The sequence below is a fragment of the Ovis canadensis genome, chromosome 17 (genome assembly GCF_042477335.2).
Source record: "Ovis canadensis isolate MfBH-ARS-UI-01 breed Bighorn chromosome 17, ARS-UI_OviCan_v2, whole genome shotgun sequence".
Lineage (NCBI taxonomy): Eukaryota > Metazoa > Chordata > Mammalia > Artiodactyla > Bovidae > Ovis > Ovis canadensis.
The window spans coordinates 69,803,932-69,822,789 of record NC_091261.1 but is presented as its reverse complement, the minus strand read 5'-3'; the positions used below and the strand labels follow the sequence as shown (position 1 = coordinate 69,822,789).

Sequence of the window (18,858 nt, the reverse complement as noted above, 5' to 3'; positions counted from 1 at the left end):
ATATCCTATTGTAGAGACAGGGGTTTTTTTTTTCCCCCCCTTTATTTGTTAAAAAGATTCAAAAGAGCAAGACCTTCACGATTTGAATCAGCTCTCTGATGAAATCTCTGTGAACATCTACACTTGCCTTGGAAGGCCTTGCAAAATCATAAGTAATTCATTCGATGTATAATTGTGTTTTTAAGTCCTGTCTCTCTCACTATCCAGGCAGAGTGAATCTGTTAGGTTGGCAGGGCCATCTGGCTCATGGGACAAATAGAACGGGGATCAACTGTTGGCCTTCTTTTACTAACTGGGACAAATGCTTGAAGCTTTCTGATCCTCAGTTTGTGAACAACAAAGGCCAGTAAGGTCTGTTTTATTTTATTTATTTTTTCTTTTTTAATTTTTTTAATTTTTTTATTTTTATTTTTTAAATTTTAAAATCTTTAATTCTTACATGCATTCCCATACATGAATCCCCCTCCCACCTCCCTCCCCACAACATCTCTCTGGGTCATCCCCATGCACCAGCCCCAAGCATGCTGCACCCTGCGTCAGACATAGACTGGCGATTCAATTCTTACATGATAGTATACATGTTAGAATTCCCATTCTCCCAAATCATCCCACCCTCTCCCTCTCCCTCTGAGTCCAAAAGTCTGTTATACACATCTGTGTTTTTTTTCCTGTCTTGCATACAGGGTCGTCATTGCCATCTTCCTAAATTCCATATATATGCGTTAGTATACTGTATTGGTGTTTTTCTTTCTGGCTTACTTCACTCTGTATAATTGGCTCCAGTTTCATCCATCTTTTAATTTATTCATCCATGTGTGTGCATGCTCAGTCACTTCAGTCATGTCCAGCTCTGCAACCCTGTAGCCCATAGCCCACCAGACTCCTCTGTCCCTGGGATTCTCCAGGCAAGAATACTGGAGTGGGTTGTCATTTTCTCCTCCAGGGGATCTTTCCCACCCAGGGGTCAAACCTGTGTCTTTTGCGTCTCCTGCATAGGCAGGCAGGTTTTTAACCACTAGGGCCACCCATTCATTCATTAACCCACTCACTCATTCACCCATTCAAATATTTTTGAGGATGACTTTGGGGCAAGGTGGCATTGCAGGCACTGGAAACGGAGCAGCGAGCAAGACAGACACAGATTTCACCCTCATCCTTGTGTAGGAGATGAGATCATGAACAAAATAGGTAAGGAAAGTGCACAGCAGGTTAAATTAAGAAAAACCAGAGCAAGAAAGGGGAATTGTGTGAGTCCGTGTGTGTGTATGTGTGTGTGTGTGTGTGTGTGAGCATGTGTGTGTTGGAATGGATGCGGGGGTGGGGGGGAGGGGGAGGTTAGATAGAGTGCTCCACAAAGGCCTCACTGAGAAGGTCACATATGAGAAAAAATCTAAAGCAGGTGAGAGAACCAACTACACAGATACCTGGGCAAGAACATTTCATGATGTTCTTGAAATGCAAAGGCCCTGAGGTTAGAGAGTTCTCAGTGTGTTGGAGGAGCAGCAGGGAAGCCAAGAGATGGGGGTGTTTAGGGCATGAAAGAGTGGGGAGTAGGGGATGAGGTCAGAGACATAACTTTATGAAACGGTCCTGGGAATGAAATCACCGCATGAGCTTCATACATAACAGATGTACAATGACCATATTTTAGATGGTGAACCCATGAACATAAGTGGAAATCCAATGGATATCTCTTTTATGTGTCCAGACACTAGGACTCAGAGAGCTCTATTGACTTCCCTAAGTCCACTCTGCAGGCTCATGAAGAATTTGTGGCTAGACTTCAGGACCCCTTCTAACTAGCCCAACATTTAGTCTTCCCTAGGTTATTGACACTGGAGAAGGAAGTGGCAACCCACTCCAGTGTTCTTGCCTGGAGAATCCCAGGGAAGGGGGAGCCTGGTTGGCTGCCATCTACGGGGTTGCAGAGTCGGACATGGCTGAAGCGACTTAGTAGTAGTAGGTTATTGACACAGATAAAAATCTTGATCAGTGCCCTCCCCAATGTCAACAGTTGACATTGTGAAAAGAAGGGATTCTGGGTACACAGGACAAAATCCCCCCTGACCCCCACCAATCACAAGGAATTATCCAGTCCCAGATACTCAGGTGGCTCAGCAGGTACAAAATTCTCCTGCAATGCAAGATATGCAGGAGACAGGTCTGAAAGATCCTCTGGAGTAGGAAATGGCAACTTACTCCAGGATTCTTGCCTGGAAAATCTCATGGACAGAGGAGCCTCGCAAACTACAGTCCATGAGGTCTCAAAGAGTCAGACAGTACTGAAGGGACTGAACATGCCCACGGATATCCAAAGTACTAAGGTTGAGAAACTTTGGCTTAGGGGAACAGCCCCAAATCTATTGTTGTTTATTTCCTCTTCAAATTCTCATTGTTCTAAACTCCATCTGGTGATTCTCCAGGGTGTGTGGGGAGCTGATAGTACATGATTGAATGGGGGGTGGGACCCACTAGCCCCTCCACCCACTCCAGGGTTGGGCTGGTTGTGGGGGGATGATTCCTGGCTGGGATGAACTCAATTCTATTTCCCCTTCCAGGGATCTTTGTTGAAAGCATTAGCATGAACTAAGGGGGAAAGGGTGGAGCTAGAAGCAAGCCCAATTTTCCAAAATAAAGTCATAGATAAGAGATTAAGATCCCTGAGACTGTGGCTGTACTGTTTGCAGCACAAAGCCTTTATCCAGGGCTTTCCTAAGCATGGAGGGATAAGATATTATCAAGGTAACACATGAAAATAATGGTATCTCAGCTCGAAAGGGTGGGTCTTCTCTTTTGCAAAGAGCTCAGTACACTTCTGTCCACATACTTTCAAAGGTACTAGCCTACTGGGAGATGATGTATTAAGCCAATCTGGAAGGAGGGACTAGAATCGAAAGCAAGTTTAATAGCATGCCCTGTGGGAGCATTATGGGGCTTCCCTGGTGGCTCAGATGGCAAATAATCTGCCTACAGTGCAGGAGACCCAGGTTGGATCCCTAGATCGGGAAGATTTCCTGAAAAAGGAAATGGCGACTCACTCCAGTATTCTCGCTTGGAGAATTCCATGGATAAAGGAGCCTGGCAGGCTACAGTCCATAGGGTCACAAAGAGTCAGACACGCCTGAGCAACTAACACACATAAAAATAAGATGACTTAGTTTTCTTGAGTCTCAGCCTACAATTGCATCCATCCATCCATCCATCCATCCATCCATCCATTTGCTCTTTCAACAAATATTTACTTGGTACCTACCACAAGTCAGATTCTATGACATATCTGAGACATGTGTGGATGACAAATAGTGCCTGACTTCCAGAGATTCACAAGCTAGAGAGAAATGAAGCCAAAGATGTAGGTTCAATGACACCCAGGCTCTTTCCCTGGAGTCCAGGGACCACAGAGTGGCAGAGGCTGTGACAGCTAAGATCAGAAGTGCATGAGAGTCAAAGAACATATCTCTCCCATTTAAGGAATCAAGGAAGCCTTTCTGGAGGAGGTGAGGTTTTTTTTTACTATTTTTTTCAACCTTAACACTACTGACATTTTGAACTGGCTAACTTGGTGCCATGGGAGCTGTCCTGTGCATCACAGAAAGTTGAAGAGCATCCCTGGCCTCCACCCAGTAGACACCAGTCAGTAAGTAGCACCCTTCCCCCAAAGTCATGACAATTGGAAGGAATGATGCTGAAGCTGAAGCTGAAGCACCAATACTTTGACCACCTGATGCAAACAGTCAACTCATTGGAAAAGACCCTGATGCTGGAAAAGATTGAAGGCAGGAGGAGAAGGGGACAACAGAGGATGAGATGGTTGGATGGCATCACTGACTCAATGGACATGAGTTTGAGCAAGCTCAGGGAGATAATGAAGGACAGGGAAGCCTGCCGTGCTGCAGTCCATGGGGTCACAGAGTTGGACACGACTTGAAGACTCAACAACAACAAAATTGTCCCCTGAGTGACAAAATCACCCTCCTCTCAATTTCCTCCAACTCCCCCCACCCATCTCCCAGGAAGAACCACTAGGCTAAAGAAAGATGCAAAGAATATGTGGAAGGCAGAGTTGTGGAAGGCTCTAGACCACTGTTCCCTGCAGCCTTGTGCTGTGTGAGCCAGTGTACAAATGTGAATGTTATTCCAGGATCCGTTGAAGCTGCTGGTAAGTGCCTGGTCTGGTCTTGGCTTTCAAAGGCTCCCTCAGTGACCGGATGGGAGACGGGAGCGGGGGTGAAGCTGGCACAGGGTGACCAGAAGGAAGGTCTTCCCCCGTGAATCCGTCTGGGGCCTGCCAGTGACCCCAGTGGACCTCGCTTGGCGCCAAGGCTGGAGCGAGGAGCCCCTCCCAGGCCAGGCTTGGCCTCGGGGCAGACACATCCTCCTGGGCAGCGGTCCAGATGCTGAGCCGGGGAGGAGTTCCTCTTCCAGGTCCGCTGGCTCCAGGAGACAATACCGACATCCCGACCACCCCGTGACTCAGAGCAAAGGGCCTTTCCCTTTCTGGAAAGATTGCTCAGTTTTCAACAAGGATTAGGTGTCAACGGGAGAATGCTGAGCCTTTACATTGGAGCCAAGGCACCGTGGGAGTTCTCCTGGCTGAATCCACAGCGTCAAAGGGAAGGAAGGGACCACAGGTCTGAAATCTACGATGTGCCTGGTGAGGCTCACGCCCGACACTCTGCCTATAGGACCGTGTGTTAAAACGCACAGCATACTCTCTTGTCATCTCATCTCTCATACATAAATGACCATTTTTCAAATGACCATTTTTCAAGGAATTAGAATAAAATGCACTCAGCACTAAAAAACTGCTTAAACTTAATTTCAGTTAAGTTCCTTATTAATATCAATGATTACTATTCTGAAGGAAGGATTGCCATCTTACACCAGAGGAAACAGCCCCAGGGGAGGGCAGTTAATCCCCAAGTCACACAGCTAATGAAGCTGGGGATGTGCTAAATCGCTAATTCAGTCAATCTAAGAATAAAATCTGAGTTTCTGTCATTCCCCACCCCTTCAAGACTCAGAGACTTCACACACAAATATTAAAGTCTCTAGACATGAACATTGCTGCAAATCACGGGTGTTGGGATTATTAGGAACTGTAATTCTCTTTCCAGTTGATTTTTCAAATTTCTCAAGATAAAAACAAACAAACACACAAAAACATCAGCCTGCAATCTCGCAGCTAAGGGCTTCCCCAGTGGCTCAGCGGTAAAGAATGGCTGTCAGGGCAGGAGATACAAGCTCGATCCCTGGGTCAGAAGACTCCCTGGAGGAGGGCATGGCATTCCACTCCAGCATTCTTGCCTGGGAAATCCCATGGACAGAGGAGCCTGGCAGGCTACAGTCCATGGGATCCCAAAGAGTTGGACACAGCTTCGCAACTGAACAACAACAGCAAATAGCCAATTAACAACATCGTGATACTTTCAGGTGGACAGCAAAGGGACTCAGCCTTACCTATACATATATCCGTTCTCCGCCAATGAAATTAAAAGACTCTTGCTCTTGGAAGAAAAGCTATGACAAACCTAGACAGCATATGAAAAAGCAGAGATATTACTTTGCCAACAAAGGTCCGTCTAGTCAAAGCTATGTTTTTTCTGGTAGTCATGTATGGATGTGAGAATTGGACCATAAAAAAGGCTGAGCATTAAAGAACTGATGCTTTTGAACTATGGTATTGGATAAGATTCTTGAGATCGAGTTGGTCACGACTTAACGACTAAACAACAACAACAGTCTTGTAGCTAATAAAGATAATAGCAATGAATACCATGTATTGACTGTGATCTGTATATACTATACCTCTGTCCATGTTCAGACCTACACTACAAAGTCAGTACTGTTATTATGCCCATTTTACAGATGGGAAAATCAAGACTCAATGAGACCTTCTATCTAGGAAATGAAAGTGAAGTCACTCAGTTGTGTCTGACTCTTTGAGACGCCATAGACTGCAGCCTACCAGGCTCCTCTGTCCATGGGATTTTCCAGGCAATAGTACTGGAGTGGGGTGCCATTTCCTTCTCCAGGACTTGAACCTGGGTCTGCTGCATTGTAGTCAGACAGCTTTACCGTCTGAGCCACCAGGGAAGTCGTGGACTATGTCTGGCTCCAAGGCTCCCAGAGAACACAGCCTGATTCTAGTCTCTGCCTACACCACAGGCTTTCTCCCTGGGCTGAAGCAGCCTTGACAGAGCAACCGACAGAAGGCTCATGTGCAAGACAACAGCACCTGTACCCACAGCTTTTCTTCCCTGGAAAATAGCAGGGCTTTTATGAAGCATCAGGCAGGGATCCCAGGCTCTTGAGCGTGACCTTGGAACTCTCCATAGGAACCAGCTTTTCTCTCACTCCCCCACCTTTTCAGACCTGCAAACTCTTCCGAAAACTCAGGCATTGAGGAAGGTCACAGGGACAAAGGCACCCACCGTGTGCTTTCAACAAGGATGTGCCAGGATTCCCTGCAGCTGCCAAAGCCATCACTTTAAACTGGTACAAGATCACATCACTCTTCAACTAAAAAGACTCCACTTCTTTTTTTTGTCTTGTTTTTTGTTATCAGATCCATACTCCTCATGTAGCCCTTCTGACTTGGCTTGGCCGAAACTTCTCCACTCTTTTCCCCTTGCTGGCCACAAACACCCACACTCATGAGTACCCATGGTCCTCTGCACTTCCTGTTTTCTCTGCCAGAGACACTGTTTTCTGCATTCATCACTGGTTCCAGTCCAAAGACTGGTTCCCCAGTCTTTGATCAGGCTGGTAGCAGGGAGCCATGCAAGGTTCCAGACCAGAGGAGTTGACAAGAGAAAGAAACTTGCTTTTATTGACCACCTGTGATGGGGCTGGCAGTGGATGGGATCCTTTCACCATCCTCTTAGATAGTTTTATAAATGAGGAAACTGTAGTTTAAAGAGAGATTGTCATGAGATTTCCCTGGTGGTCTAGTGGCTAAGACTTCACAATCCCAATGCAAGGAGTCTAGGTTCAATCCCTAATCGGGGAACTAGATCCCACATACTGCAAATAAGTGATAACTTATAAAGATCCCACATGCCACAGCTAAGACAGGAGCTGCCAAATAAACAGATAAATCTTTTTAGACACAGATGTATAGAACAGTCTTTAGGACTCTGTGGGAGAGGGAGAGGGTGGGATGATTTGGGAGAATGGCACTGAAACATGTATACTATCATATATGAAATGAATTGCCAGTCCAGGTTTGATGCATGATACTGGATGCTTGGGGCTGGTACACTGAGAAGACCCAGAGGGATGGTATGGGGAGGGAGGAGGGAGCGGGGTTCAGGATGGGGAACACGTGTATACCTGTGGCAGATTCATGTTGATGTATGGCAAAACCAATACAATATTGTAAAGTAATTAACCTCCAATTAAAATAAATAAATTTATATTTTAAAAAAAGAAAGAAAGAAAATAAATAAATAAATAAAGAGGGATTGTCCTGCCCAGAGCCAGCCGGTTTCCAAGGGCAGAGGTGAAATGTAAACCCACTCTGTGGTCTGCCCAATTCCCCTCCTCTCTCAACATCCTTCGTCATAACCCTTTGAGTCATGAGCTTGAGAAATTCTTGGAAGCTCAGCTCTGGGACGATTCACTTGTCCCAGTGGGAGCTGGCAGCCTTCACAAAGCATCATTAACCTCCCAGGAGGCAGAATGCACCAAGGATTTGGACTTCTTGCTCAGCCAGCCAATTGACTGGAGAATAAAAGAGCAAAGGCACGCTGGAACATAAATCCATCCAGAAGATCTGGGGATTAAGAGCCTCTTAGCATCCTTGCTACCTGTAATTAGAGCCCCCAACACACAGGAACCCTGGTGATGGGGGAGGAGAGAGAATACAACCGGTAAGTGACATGGGAGGTTTGTCAGCATGGTTTATGGACCTACCTCGGGCCTCTCCAAACAACTTTCTGCCTGATCTCTATCAACTCTGGCTCCAGGGGCAGCTGTCCTTCTGTGTTATCTGCAGATCAGCTAAAGAACCAAACAAGGCTTAAATTCCCACCCAAGGCTTGTTGGTGGATTAAGGCAAGACTCTCAGACATCACACGGGGGCCCGAAGGGAAGTCCACAGAGCAGAGAAGGTGTGATGACCTTTGATGATCCAGAAGGGCCCAGAAAACACCACTCAGCAGGGCAGAGGCAGGCAAAAGTGCAGAGATGGAGAGTGGCCTCGCCTCTTCCGGAACTCCAAAGCACCAGAAGGAACTGATGTTTTACTTTCTCACCCAATCATACGGACTGTGAGGACACATGCATGCGTGGGCCACAGGAAGCTCTCTGGAGCAGGGCTGGCAAAGTTTTTCTGGAAAGAGCCAGGCAGTAAAGATCTCCTACACTGTTACAGCTCCTGGACTTTGTTGCTATGGCACAGATTGCCAAGTCACTCCAGTTGTGTCTGACAATGTAAGACCCCATGGACCGTAGTCTGCCAGGCTCCTCTGGCCATGGGATTCTCCAGGCAAGAATACTGGAGTGGTTTTCCACGTCCTCCTCCAGGGGATCTTCCCAACCCAGGGATCAAACCTGGGTCTTTTACTCTCCTGCATTGGCAGGGGTGTTCTTTACCACCAGTGCCACCTGCGAAGCCCATGGCACAGGTCAGCCATTGGCAACATGTGAATGAATGAATGGATAGGACTGTGTGCCGATAAAATAGACAGCAGACCCACGTTAGCCTATGGGCCGTAGTTTGTCAACCCCTGCTTCACAAAGCATGTGAGATCTCAGATATGTATATCAGCATTTCATGAAAGTTTTGTTTTCCAAGGTAGAAAGAAGGTCCTCCTGAAGGGGAAGATTTTCCTGAAAAGGTGGATGAATATGGCTTGGCATCCCACGGCTGACCTACTTTCCCTGGACCAGGCTGACACCTTGCCCCTACTGGAATCTGGAATTGAAGGTCTGTTCGTGGTTGTACCCCTGATGTCTAGGAAATGTCTGGCACATAATAGATGATCAGTGAAATAACTGTTGAATGGGGCTTTTTTCACCCATTCAATGATAGCCTTGCTACTCCAGGCTGGCGTGTCCCAGGAGCTTTGAATAGGGTTCCAACTGGAGTTGGCAGCCACCCTGTACGCAGCCACTTAGGCAAGCCAGAAACGCTCTCCCCTCTCCTTCCTCTGGCTGACGTAGCTGTTAATCACGATCCAGAGATATAAATTGGTAAGCAGAAAACACCCCAGTGAACATTTCCACATGAATCATTCTATGAGTGTTCCATCTTTAATCACTTATTAAAAGCAGACTAGATTGGTTTCCTAATTGGTTACAGTGAACATGTGTTACATTTGTTGTTTAAAAAAAAAAAAAAGCTTTTCATGGGCAGACTAGCATAGAAAAGCAGGAAGAACTTTCCTCTGAAACACTTGGTCAAGTTTCTCAAATTTCAGAGCAGGGGACACACCACCTGAGTGCTTATGAAATAAATACCAGTCCTCGGGTCCCAACCCCTTGCAGCGCCTCTGCTGTGGTTCTGGGAATCTGCATTCAAACTCGGGTCTCCTGCATTGCAGGCGGATTCTTTACCATCTGAGCCACCAGGGAAGCCCTATTTAGAAGACTTTCGTGCACAAGTGTGTGCGTGCTAAGTCACTTCAGTCGTGTCTGACTCTGCAACCCCATGGACTGTAGCCCGCCAGGCTCCTCTCTGCCCAAGGGATTCTCAGGCAAGAATACTGGAGGGGGTCGCCATTTCCTTCTCCAGGGGATCTTCCAGGCCCAGCAATCGAAAGCTGTGTCTCAAGTTTCCTGCGCTGGCAGGTGGGGTCTTCACCACCAGCGCCACCCCGGACTCCATGTTTCCTTTAACTGGCTTCTACCAATTGCTGCAGCTTTTAAAAGGACATCAGAGGCCCTCCCGCCCCTAGAAAGAATCCATGTTTGTGAAAAGGACAAAATGGACATCCTGTGACTATTCTGGAGAAATCCAGGCTGTGAATTACCTGTGAAGGTCTCTGACCCACCCAGCTTTCCCCAGTTTAACTGCTAGGTCGCCTGTTTGCTCTGCCTCCAAAGTGAACAGAGCTGCCTTGGAGTCAGAGCATCTTAGGCTGCTTAATTACGGTAATTGCCACCCGGGGCTGTAAATTTTAATGTTAATGCTCTACCAGGTGACTCATGTGGTAAATTACACACTTATGATTTCACCAAGGTTTACCTTTTAATCCTAAACTCACTCAAGACACAAATGCCCACGCCCCTCAGACATGCAGCAGCTGAGTTACAGGCAAGCCTAGGGACCTCACACAATGCCTCCTCCTCGAATCCCAGTCCCCACCTTGATTTCCTCCTTGTCATCTGTCCTTGGGCAATCAGAACTCTCCCTTCCCTGTGACAGGCAGAGCCTGACTTGCAGACAAATGCCCTCACCAAGTCATCAATTCCCGGGGATGGATTATAGACTGTTCAAGAAGAGGAATACAGACAAAGGATTCAATCTTCACCTCTCAACAGCTATCTCTATATCCATCTATTCTTATTCTACTCTTCACCTGGCAAGAACCCCCAGATTCACCTTCCTAAGCACTACTGTGATCGTATTAGTCACAGCTCAAACATATTCCGTGGCCCCCACTGGCCACAGTTTTAAATCCATGCCTTTTCAACCGACTTTCACAGCCCCGCCCTGCTCTGTTACCTATCGCTACATAACAAATCACCTCGAACTTAATGAAATAAAACAAGAGTCCTGTGTTATTCTTATCTCTCTGGGAAGCAACTGGGCTCAGCAGGGCAATGAGGACATAGAGTCTCCCGTGTCCTTGGAGGCAGAGGGTGGCTGAGACTGGAGTCATCATGAAGTCTTCTTCATTTACACCTGTGGTACCTGGGCTGGGAAGATTTAAACAGTAGGGGGTGGAATAGCTCCAGCTCCTTGGGCATCTCTCTCTATTCTTTGTGGTCCCTGCATGTCCTCCCTCCAGCGTGGCAGCTTCAGGATACTCAGACATTTTATCAGATGGGTCAGAACTCCAAGGGGAATGACCCAAGGTGGAGGGCCAGGCAGAAGCAGCATCTCCTTTCATGACCTAGCCTCAGATGTTATGCAACATCATTTCCAATGCAAGATTGCAAGACACAGGCTCTCTTGTACCCGGGGCAAGGAAATTAACAACCAGCTTTTGATAAGAAAGAGTGTCAAAGAATTTGTGAGCATGTTTTATTTATTATTTTTATTATTTATTTGACTGTACCGGGTCTTAGTTGTGGCACAGGGGATCTTAGTTGCAACATATGAGATCTTGTTCCCTGACCAGAGATCAAACTATGAGCACGTTTTAAACCACTGTAGGGACTTCTCTGGAAGTCCAGTGGTTAAGACTTCACCTTCCAGTGCAGGGGGGGGAGGTTCCATCCCTGGTCAGGAAACTAGACCCCACATGTCGCAACTAAGTATAAGTATGAGGCAACTAAGGTGCAGACAAAAAAATAAAATAAATATATTTTTTAAAAGTGTACCCAGTTCATAGTGTGGATTTGATACAAAACATACGACTTGAGTTACAAAAATACTGACACATGCTGCAAAGACTTTGGAATTAATTCTCAGGTCTTTGGCTGGTTTCTGAGTTGCCTATATCACCTGGTCTGAAGCCTTCCCAGCTACATTTCCCCACTTCTCAAAGACAAACCTCACTTTCTCACACATTTTCCAAGTTTCAGTTTTTTAAAGAACTCTTACAAACCCCTTGACCCACCACCACTCTTTAAGACTTGATTAGTTCCTGCAATATGCTCCTTTATGGGTTAAATTACGTCTCCTAAAAAGATAGCTTGGGTTTCCCAGGTGGCTCAGTGGTAAAGAATCCACCTGCAGGAGACACAGGCTTGAGTCCTCATCTGGGAAGATCCCCTGGAGAAGGAAATGGCAACACATTCCCATACACTTGCCTGGGAAATCCCAGGCAGAAGAGCCTGGCAGGCTATGGTCCATGGGGTCACAGAGAGTTGGACAGGACTTAGCAACCAAACAACAACCACCACAAAATGGTATGTTGAGGTCCTATCCCCAGGAAACTGTGAAAGTGACTTTCTTTGAAAATAGAGTCTTTGCTGATGTAATCAGGTTAAGATGAGGTCATCAGGTGGTCCCTAATCCCATAAGACTGATGTCCTTGTAGAAAGAAGAGGCACACAGGGAAAATGCCACATGACAACGAAGGCAGCGCTTAAAGTGACGCAGCCAAGGATTATCCGCCAGAAGCTGGAAGAGGCAAGGAAGGATCAGGATCGTACCACCCAGGCTTCACAGAAAGGAAGGCCCTAAAGACACCCAGATTTTGGACTTCTGACCTCCAGAACTATGATAGAATAAATCTCTGCTGCTTTGTCTTGTAGTGTTTTTATTTGCTTTTTTGTTTTTTAGTAATTATCAAAGATTACAACTGTACAACATCGAGAAGTATAGAACAAAATGCAATTATTGGAGGACAACCACTCTACAATATTGTGTTGGCCTCTGCCACACATCAACACAGTCTTTGCTGTTTTGAGCTACTGAGTCTGTGGTTCTTTGTTACAGCACATAGCAAGTGAATAGACACCCTCCCCTGTGGTACTTCTTTGACAGCCATCTGCTGGGTCGGTGTCAGCCCCATGAGGGCATCAGTCTTGTCGTGCCCGCTGTGATACTCTTGGAAAGCACGTAGTAGGACCTCAATAAGTAGTCCTTTCCTACAGACATGTGGACGTTCCTCCACTCCATGCTGGTTGAATGTTATCCATACCTGTCACTGTTTACATCATCTCAGAACCAGACAGCCATGGACCGTGACCATTTGGCTGGACTGCTTGACCCTGATGGCTCAAGTGGTAAAGAATCCACCTGCAGAGCAGGAGATGCAGGAGACGTGCATTTGATCCCTGGGTTGGGAAGCTCTCCTGAAGGAGGAAATGGCAACCCACTCCAGTATTTTGCCTGGAAAATCCCATGGACAGAAGAGCCTTGTGGGCTATAATCCATGGGGTCCTAAAGAGTCAGACAGGATGGCGCATGTGATGGACAGATGGATGGATGGATGGATGGGTTCTCTCACTGGGATGCACAATGAGGACCCTGTAAATTCAGAAGGGCCTGGAGACTTGCATCTGCCCCATCTAAGTGTCTTAATCTCCCGCTGGTCGAAGGGTACCCTGAGGATCATCTCAGCCCTGCCCAGTAGGCGCCTCACCCTCTGAGTAATTAACTAATGGGTGGTTTAGAAGTAATTAGACTCCTATCAGAGATGGAGAGCCAAGCCTTTTTTGGGAGTCTAGAAACAGAGATTATCTACAATGCACAGGCCTCAAATCCAGGGAAATAAACCTAAAAGCTCCATGGATTGAATCGAACTCCCTGCCTCAAATTGAAGAATGCACAGGCTCCCAGCAATCTTACAGCCTGAGCTGTATTCAGCCGCCAACCTTTCTCCTAAATTGCCCATCCCAGATAGACCATTATTATAATGAAATACCTCAGCCTGGAATGTTCTGGGTTTCAGCTAAAAGGTTTTCTTTCTGACTGCTGCACTCACAGGCGCTGCTTTAATCTGGGGGAACTTCTCCTTGGCTGTCTTGAAAAGACTTCGACGGGTCTCTTTCCATTTTATTTGATTTGCTTCATTTTGGTGTGTGGGTCAGCATGCCCCCATCCTAATGATGATGAAAACTGGAAAAGATGGGGCAGCCCCAAGAAAGGATTCAGAAAAGAGAGCCATCATTTTAGTGAGGGAGACATGGGAGCAAAGCCTCAGGTTCTAGAAGGTTCTGCATCCTTCTGCCCTCTTGGGGAAAGAGAGCTGAAGGGAAGAGGTCAGACCTGGATGTTGGCAGCCTCTGGACCCTCCAGGCCTCCCTGTTGGAACTGGGAGTTATCATGGTCATTGCACAGGGCTGTCCCAGGAGGCTCTGACTTTAAGAGAAGTGTTAAAGTTCAATGCTAAATTCTGAAATGCTGAGAACTCAGACTTAAAGCAGGCTGAGTGCATGGAGGGCTGGTCAAGATGAGAAATACAGGGCCTGCAGCATTTTGAGGTCCTGCTTATGTGATGTCATGTCTCTTCCAGCCTCCATCCTGAGTCTAAAACCGGTGGTCCCAGGACCAACTCGGGCCCTCAGACGTATTGGGTTTAATTTGCCCAGTGTTTTTGGTTTTATAGTTTTTAATGAAATTTTATTAAGCAGTCAAAATTTTTTAAATTAGAGATTTCACGGACAAATTTCCAATTCCTCTTGAAAAATCAGAAAATCTACTCTAAGCCAGTCTCTCCTGTCCCCAGTTCCATGGAGAACACCCACCCTTACCCACCGCTCTCAGTCCTCTCAGAGGCCTGGCTCTGGTGAACAGATATGCCCTAGGCAACATCACCCTCCTATATACTCTACAGTAACAAAGCAAATGTCATCCTTTCACAAAGACTCTCTGCCTTTCCCAGAGAGATTCCCTCCCACTACTATCATAGGTTTGTGTTTCATCTGCCTAACTCCTTTGGGTATAGGTCCTCCCCTCCATCTGGGTTATCTGAAATAACTCCATTCATCTCTTATGATGTAGCACTGATGTCACCTCCTCCAGGAAGCCTTCCCAGATTATTCCTCCTTCCCACCTCTCCAAGATAGGTTAAGCACCCCTCCTTTGTGCTATCATTAGCAAGCAGTCTCCCTTCACCCACCCCAACACACACACACACAAGCTCTCAGCACCATGCATCAAAATGTCTGTTTCTCCTCCATCATCCCTGCTGGACAGTGAGCAGGTGGAGGGCTGCATATGAGTTCTATAAACTCAGTATGAAGATGGGAACCTGGCCCCTGGGAGGGTCTCTGAAAGTGTTTGAATAGAGAGAGTGGGACTGAGAGGAAGAAGGGGCTCTTAGCACAGGGCAGTCAGAATGCTGACAGTAAGAATACATGATTATACATGTATTTTTAGACATGATTATAAAAATAGTAAGAGTAATAAGAAGGGTAGTGCCTAACATCTACTGGGGACTTTCTATGTGAGCCTTTAACAAATTAGCTCACTGTGTTAGATAGGTCTCTTGGGAAGCGGATGCCTAGACGGAATCAAGTCAAGAGATGTGTCTAAGATGCCTGTAAAGGATGAGGGCGGGGCAGGGGCCTCACGCAGAGTACAGTGTGGATCTGACCCCTAGGAAGGGAGAGGAGGAATAGGGGAAGGGACTGGGCAGGACTTGCTAAGGCTGCAGCACTAAGAAGCTCTCAGTGAATGCATGACAGCAAGTGTCCAAAAAGGACCCCTGGGCAGAAGAGTCGTGAGCTGGGCAGGAGGGGCGTGGCTCTAGCCTCTCAGGCATGCGCAGTCATTGGCTGGGGCAGGGGGGCAGTCCAAGGACAGGGTATCCTGGTTATGAACGTTGCAGCAGAACTGAAGATGGGTGTTCTGGGGGCTGTCCACCAGCCCCTTCCTCACAGCTGGGAGGTCTGGGTGTCCCACTGCTGCAGCACCTGTTTCATCCTCAGGAGAATGCCTGAAGAGCCACTGTTCTGATTTGCCCTCTAGCAGAGGATGAAACCTGACTTTGGCAAAGTGGGTGATGTGACCCAAGGTCGCACACACGACTCTTAAAGATGGAAGCAGATATTAATACCAGACTAGCTGGCTCCCAGTTGTGTGTGTCTGTAGTCGCCCTGCCCTGGGAATCAGGGATCTCAGCAACCCTCGGAGAAAGACTGTCATGGCTTAGAAGGGGGGCTGATGAATCAAGGCCCGTTTTACTGATGGGGAAGGAGTATGAGACTCTGGGCCAGGAGCTGACTTGTCCGTCCCCGAGTGAGGCCCGCAGTCATGCCCAGTCCTCCTGGCTTCTCTCTGCATCTCAGAGGAAGAAGACTCAGAGGCCCTAATGCTGGGGGCTTAACAGCAGGTGGATTTCCACCAGCTCCTTGTCATCCCTCACCTCCCCGCTCCCTAGTAATGATATAACACCAGTCAATGCCTAAATAACAACTTTCATGTGCCAGAACTGTTGAAGCATGACATCTTTGCACTCCATTAACTCTCCTGGCAGCCATGTGGACCTTTTCATTCTCCCATTTCACAGAGATAAAATCGAGGCCCCCTGACAGGAAGATGTTTACCCAAGGCCACTGCCCCAAAGCTGAGATGCAAGCCCACTGGCTGCTATGCATAAGGGCTCTGCTACCCTGGGTCGGGAAGAACCCCTGGAGGAGGGCATGGCAATCCACACCAGTATTCTTGCCTGGAGAATCCCATGCACAGAGGAGCCTGGCTGGCTACAGTCCATGGAAATGACTGAAGCGACTTAGCACGTACAGCTTCAGCAAAGCAGACAAAGAACGTGTTTGACAGACTTGTTGCGTGAACAGCATCTTTGGAAAAAAGATGGGTCTTATTGATCTGTGAAATACAGACATTCAAAAGCAGAAGCTTCTTAAAGGTCTAAAGATGCAGTCTTAAGATGCACAGCCCCCTGGCCCCCCAGATTGCCAGCCGCGGGGGTGGGGGGTAGCAGGGGCAAGGGCCTCCTCTCAGAGGGGCAGGTGGTGGAGGGCGGGATCAGGGCTCCCGAGGGCGCCGGGCTGGTGGCGCGCGGGTCCAGGGCGCTCTGTCCAGCGGCGGTCACTGGCCTGCGTGCGAAGGCGAGGCCGCGCCCCCGCGCCTCCGCTCGCGCCGTGCCTGCCGCCGCCACCCGCCCGGCCGCCCGGCCGGCCACGGAGCGGCCGCCGCAGACTCGGCGGCGCCAGGGCACCTGCAATGAGGCCCCGCTGCCGCCGCCTCGCGCCCAAGGCCGCCCGCCCGCGCGTAGCTGATAAGACGCGGGAGGGGGCGCAGGGCGCAGGGGGAGGTGCTAGCTTTTTCTCTTCCTCGCTCCTGGCCCTGTGTCTCCCCAGAGGCTTTGCCCCGGCCATCCCTCTCCTGTCTGTGCTCCTCTCCTCTGCGTCAGTTCCCTTTGCCCCCCCTCATCATATGTGTGTGTGTGTCTTACTGATTCTCTCCAACTCTCTCCTCTTGTTTTCATATTTTCAAAATTGGCATTAGGTATTACCGAAATAAAGAAATAACTCTTAGAAAGCCAAATGCTTTCATTTGAATGAAAGCACCTTATTATTTGAAAGGCGCCAAAGCAAGGAAATACAACAGAAATGTATCCACATCTTTCAGTAGTTGTCTGTGTGATGGGTAAATGCCATTTAGAAACATTTTCAATAGAAAAAAATGATTTCTTTATTCCCGCCTCTCTCTCCTCTTTGATCTTTCTTGCACTGAATCGCTCCATGCCTCTTTGCTCTCATTTAATCTCTAAGTGTTTTGCGACCCCGCGGGCCGTCCGTAGCTCCTCTGTCCATTGGATTTCCCAGACAAGAGTGCTGGAGTGAGTTGCCATTTCCTACTCCAGGACATCTTCCTGACTCAGGGATAGAACCAGAGTCTCCTGCATTGGCAGGTGGATTCTTTACCTGGGAAGCCCCTTTCCTGTCTCCCTCCCTTCTTTCCCTCTCTCCCTGTGGCCTGTTCCCTTTCTCTCTTCCTTCCCATGTCTTCTGTGTCTCTCACTCTGACTCCTCCCTCCCTCTCTCCCCCTTCTCTCTCCCTCTCTCTTCTCTTCCTGTTTCTGAGTCACTCTTTACCCACTTTCCCCTTCCTTTCTCCCTCTGCCCACCTTCCCACACCCTGGCCTCTTCCACCCCTCACTCTCAGAGGCCAGTGGCTCTCTGTCTCTCTCCAGCACCATCTCCTGTCTGCCTGCAGAAGCCAGGCCTTCAGAGCCAGCTGGAGCAGGAACAGCTGGACTCCAGGTGGGTGAGGCTCAGCAGGTGTCCTGACATCAGTGGGCAGGGACTGCTCACCTGGGCACCTTTCATCTGAAGCTCTCCACACACTTCACAAACAGTCATTAAGGCCCACCTGGGGGCAGGTCAGAGAAAATATCACAGCCTGGGCTGTTTGGTTATCTTCATTATTAATACACAACTCGCTCTCCTTTAAATGAGTTTAGTGCTGGGGACAGAATCCCGGCTGACGCCCAAGAGATTAAGGTCTCTCCGGGTTGTAGCATAGGACAAAGATGACAAACTGATAGAGCAGGGGCCTGAAATTCTGTTGCTTCCTTCCTGCTGGGAGCTTAGGGGCTGTGCTTTCTGAGAGCCCTCCCCGGCTCAAGAGAGGAGGCCTGATTTCTCAGAATGGATGCTGACCCAGGTAGTCAGCTAGACAGGTAGCCCTGCCTTCTCCCGGGAAGAGGCAAGCAGGGATCCCAGTGAAAGTTCAGTCTCTTTCAGTTCAGTTCAATTCAGTCGCTCAGTCATGTCCGACTCTTTGCAACCCCATGAACCACAGCACACCAGGCCTCCCTGTCCATCACTAACTCCCAGAGTCCATCCAAACCCATGTCCATTGTGTTGGTGATGCCATCCAACCATCTCATCCTCTGTCGTCCCCTTCTCCTCCTACCCTCAATGTTTCCCACCATCAGGGTCTTTTCAAATGAGTCAGCTCTCCACATCAAGCGGCCAAAAACAGTCTCTCTGCTCTTGGCTAAATCATGGGGCTTCCCTGGTGGCTCAGTGGCTCACTGCCTGCCAGTGTAGGAGGTGTGGGTTTGATCTCTGAGTCAGGAAGATCCCCTGGGGAAGGAAATGGCCCACTCCAGTATTCTTCCACGGAGAACTTCATGGACAGACGAGCCCGGTAGGCCACAGTCCCTGGAGTTGCAAAGGGCCAGACATGCCTGAGTGACTAAACAACAACAAAAATCAGGAAGAATGGCAGGGAGAGCAGTATCCAGGCTTTATTTCAATATTCCTGTGTGTGGGTTTTGTTGTTGTTGTTGTTGTTGTTAATCAGGCAGTACCTCCAGATAT

General features: G+C 48.1%; 1 long non-coding RNA gene across 1 annotated transcript in view; it reads right to left on the bottom strand.

Moving 5' to 3' along the window:
• Positions 1–18,858, bottom strand: part of LOC138422533 (uncharacterized) — a 320,815-nt gene that overhangs the window by 295 nt on the left and 301,662 nt on the right. The window lies entirely within an intron of this gene.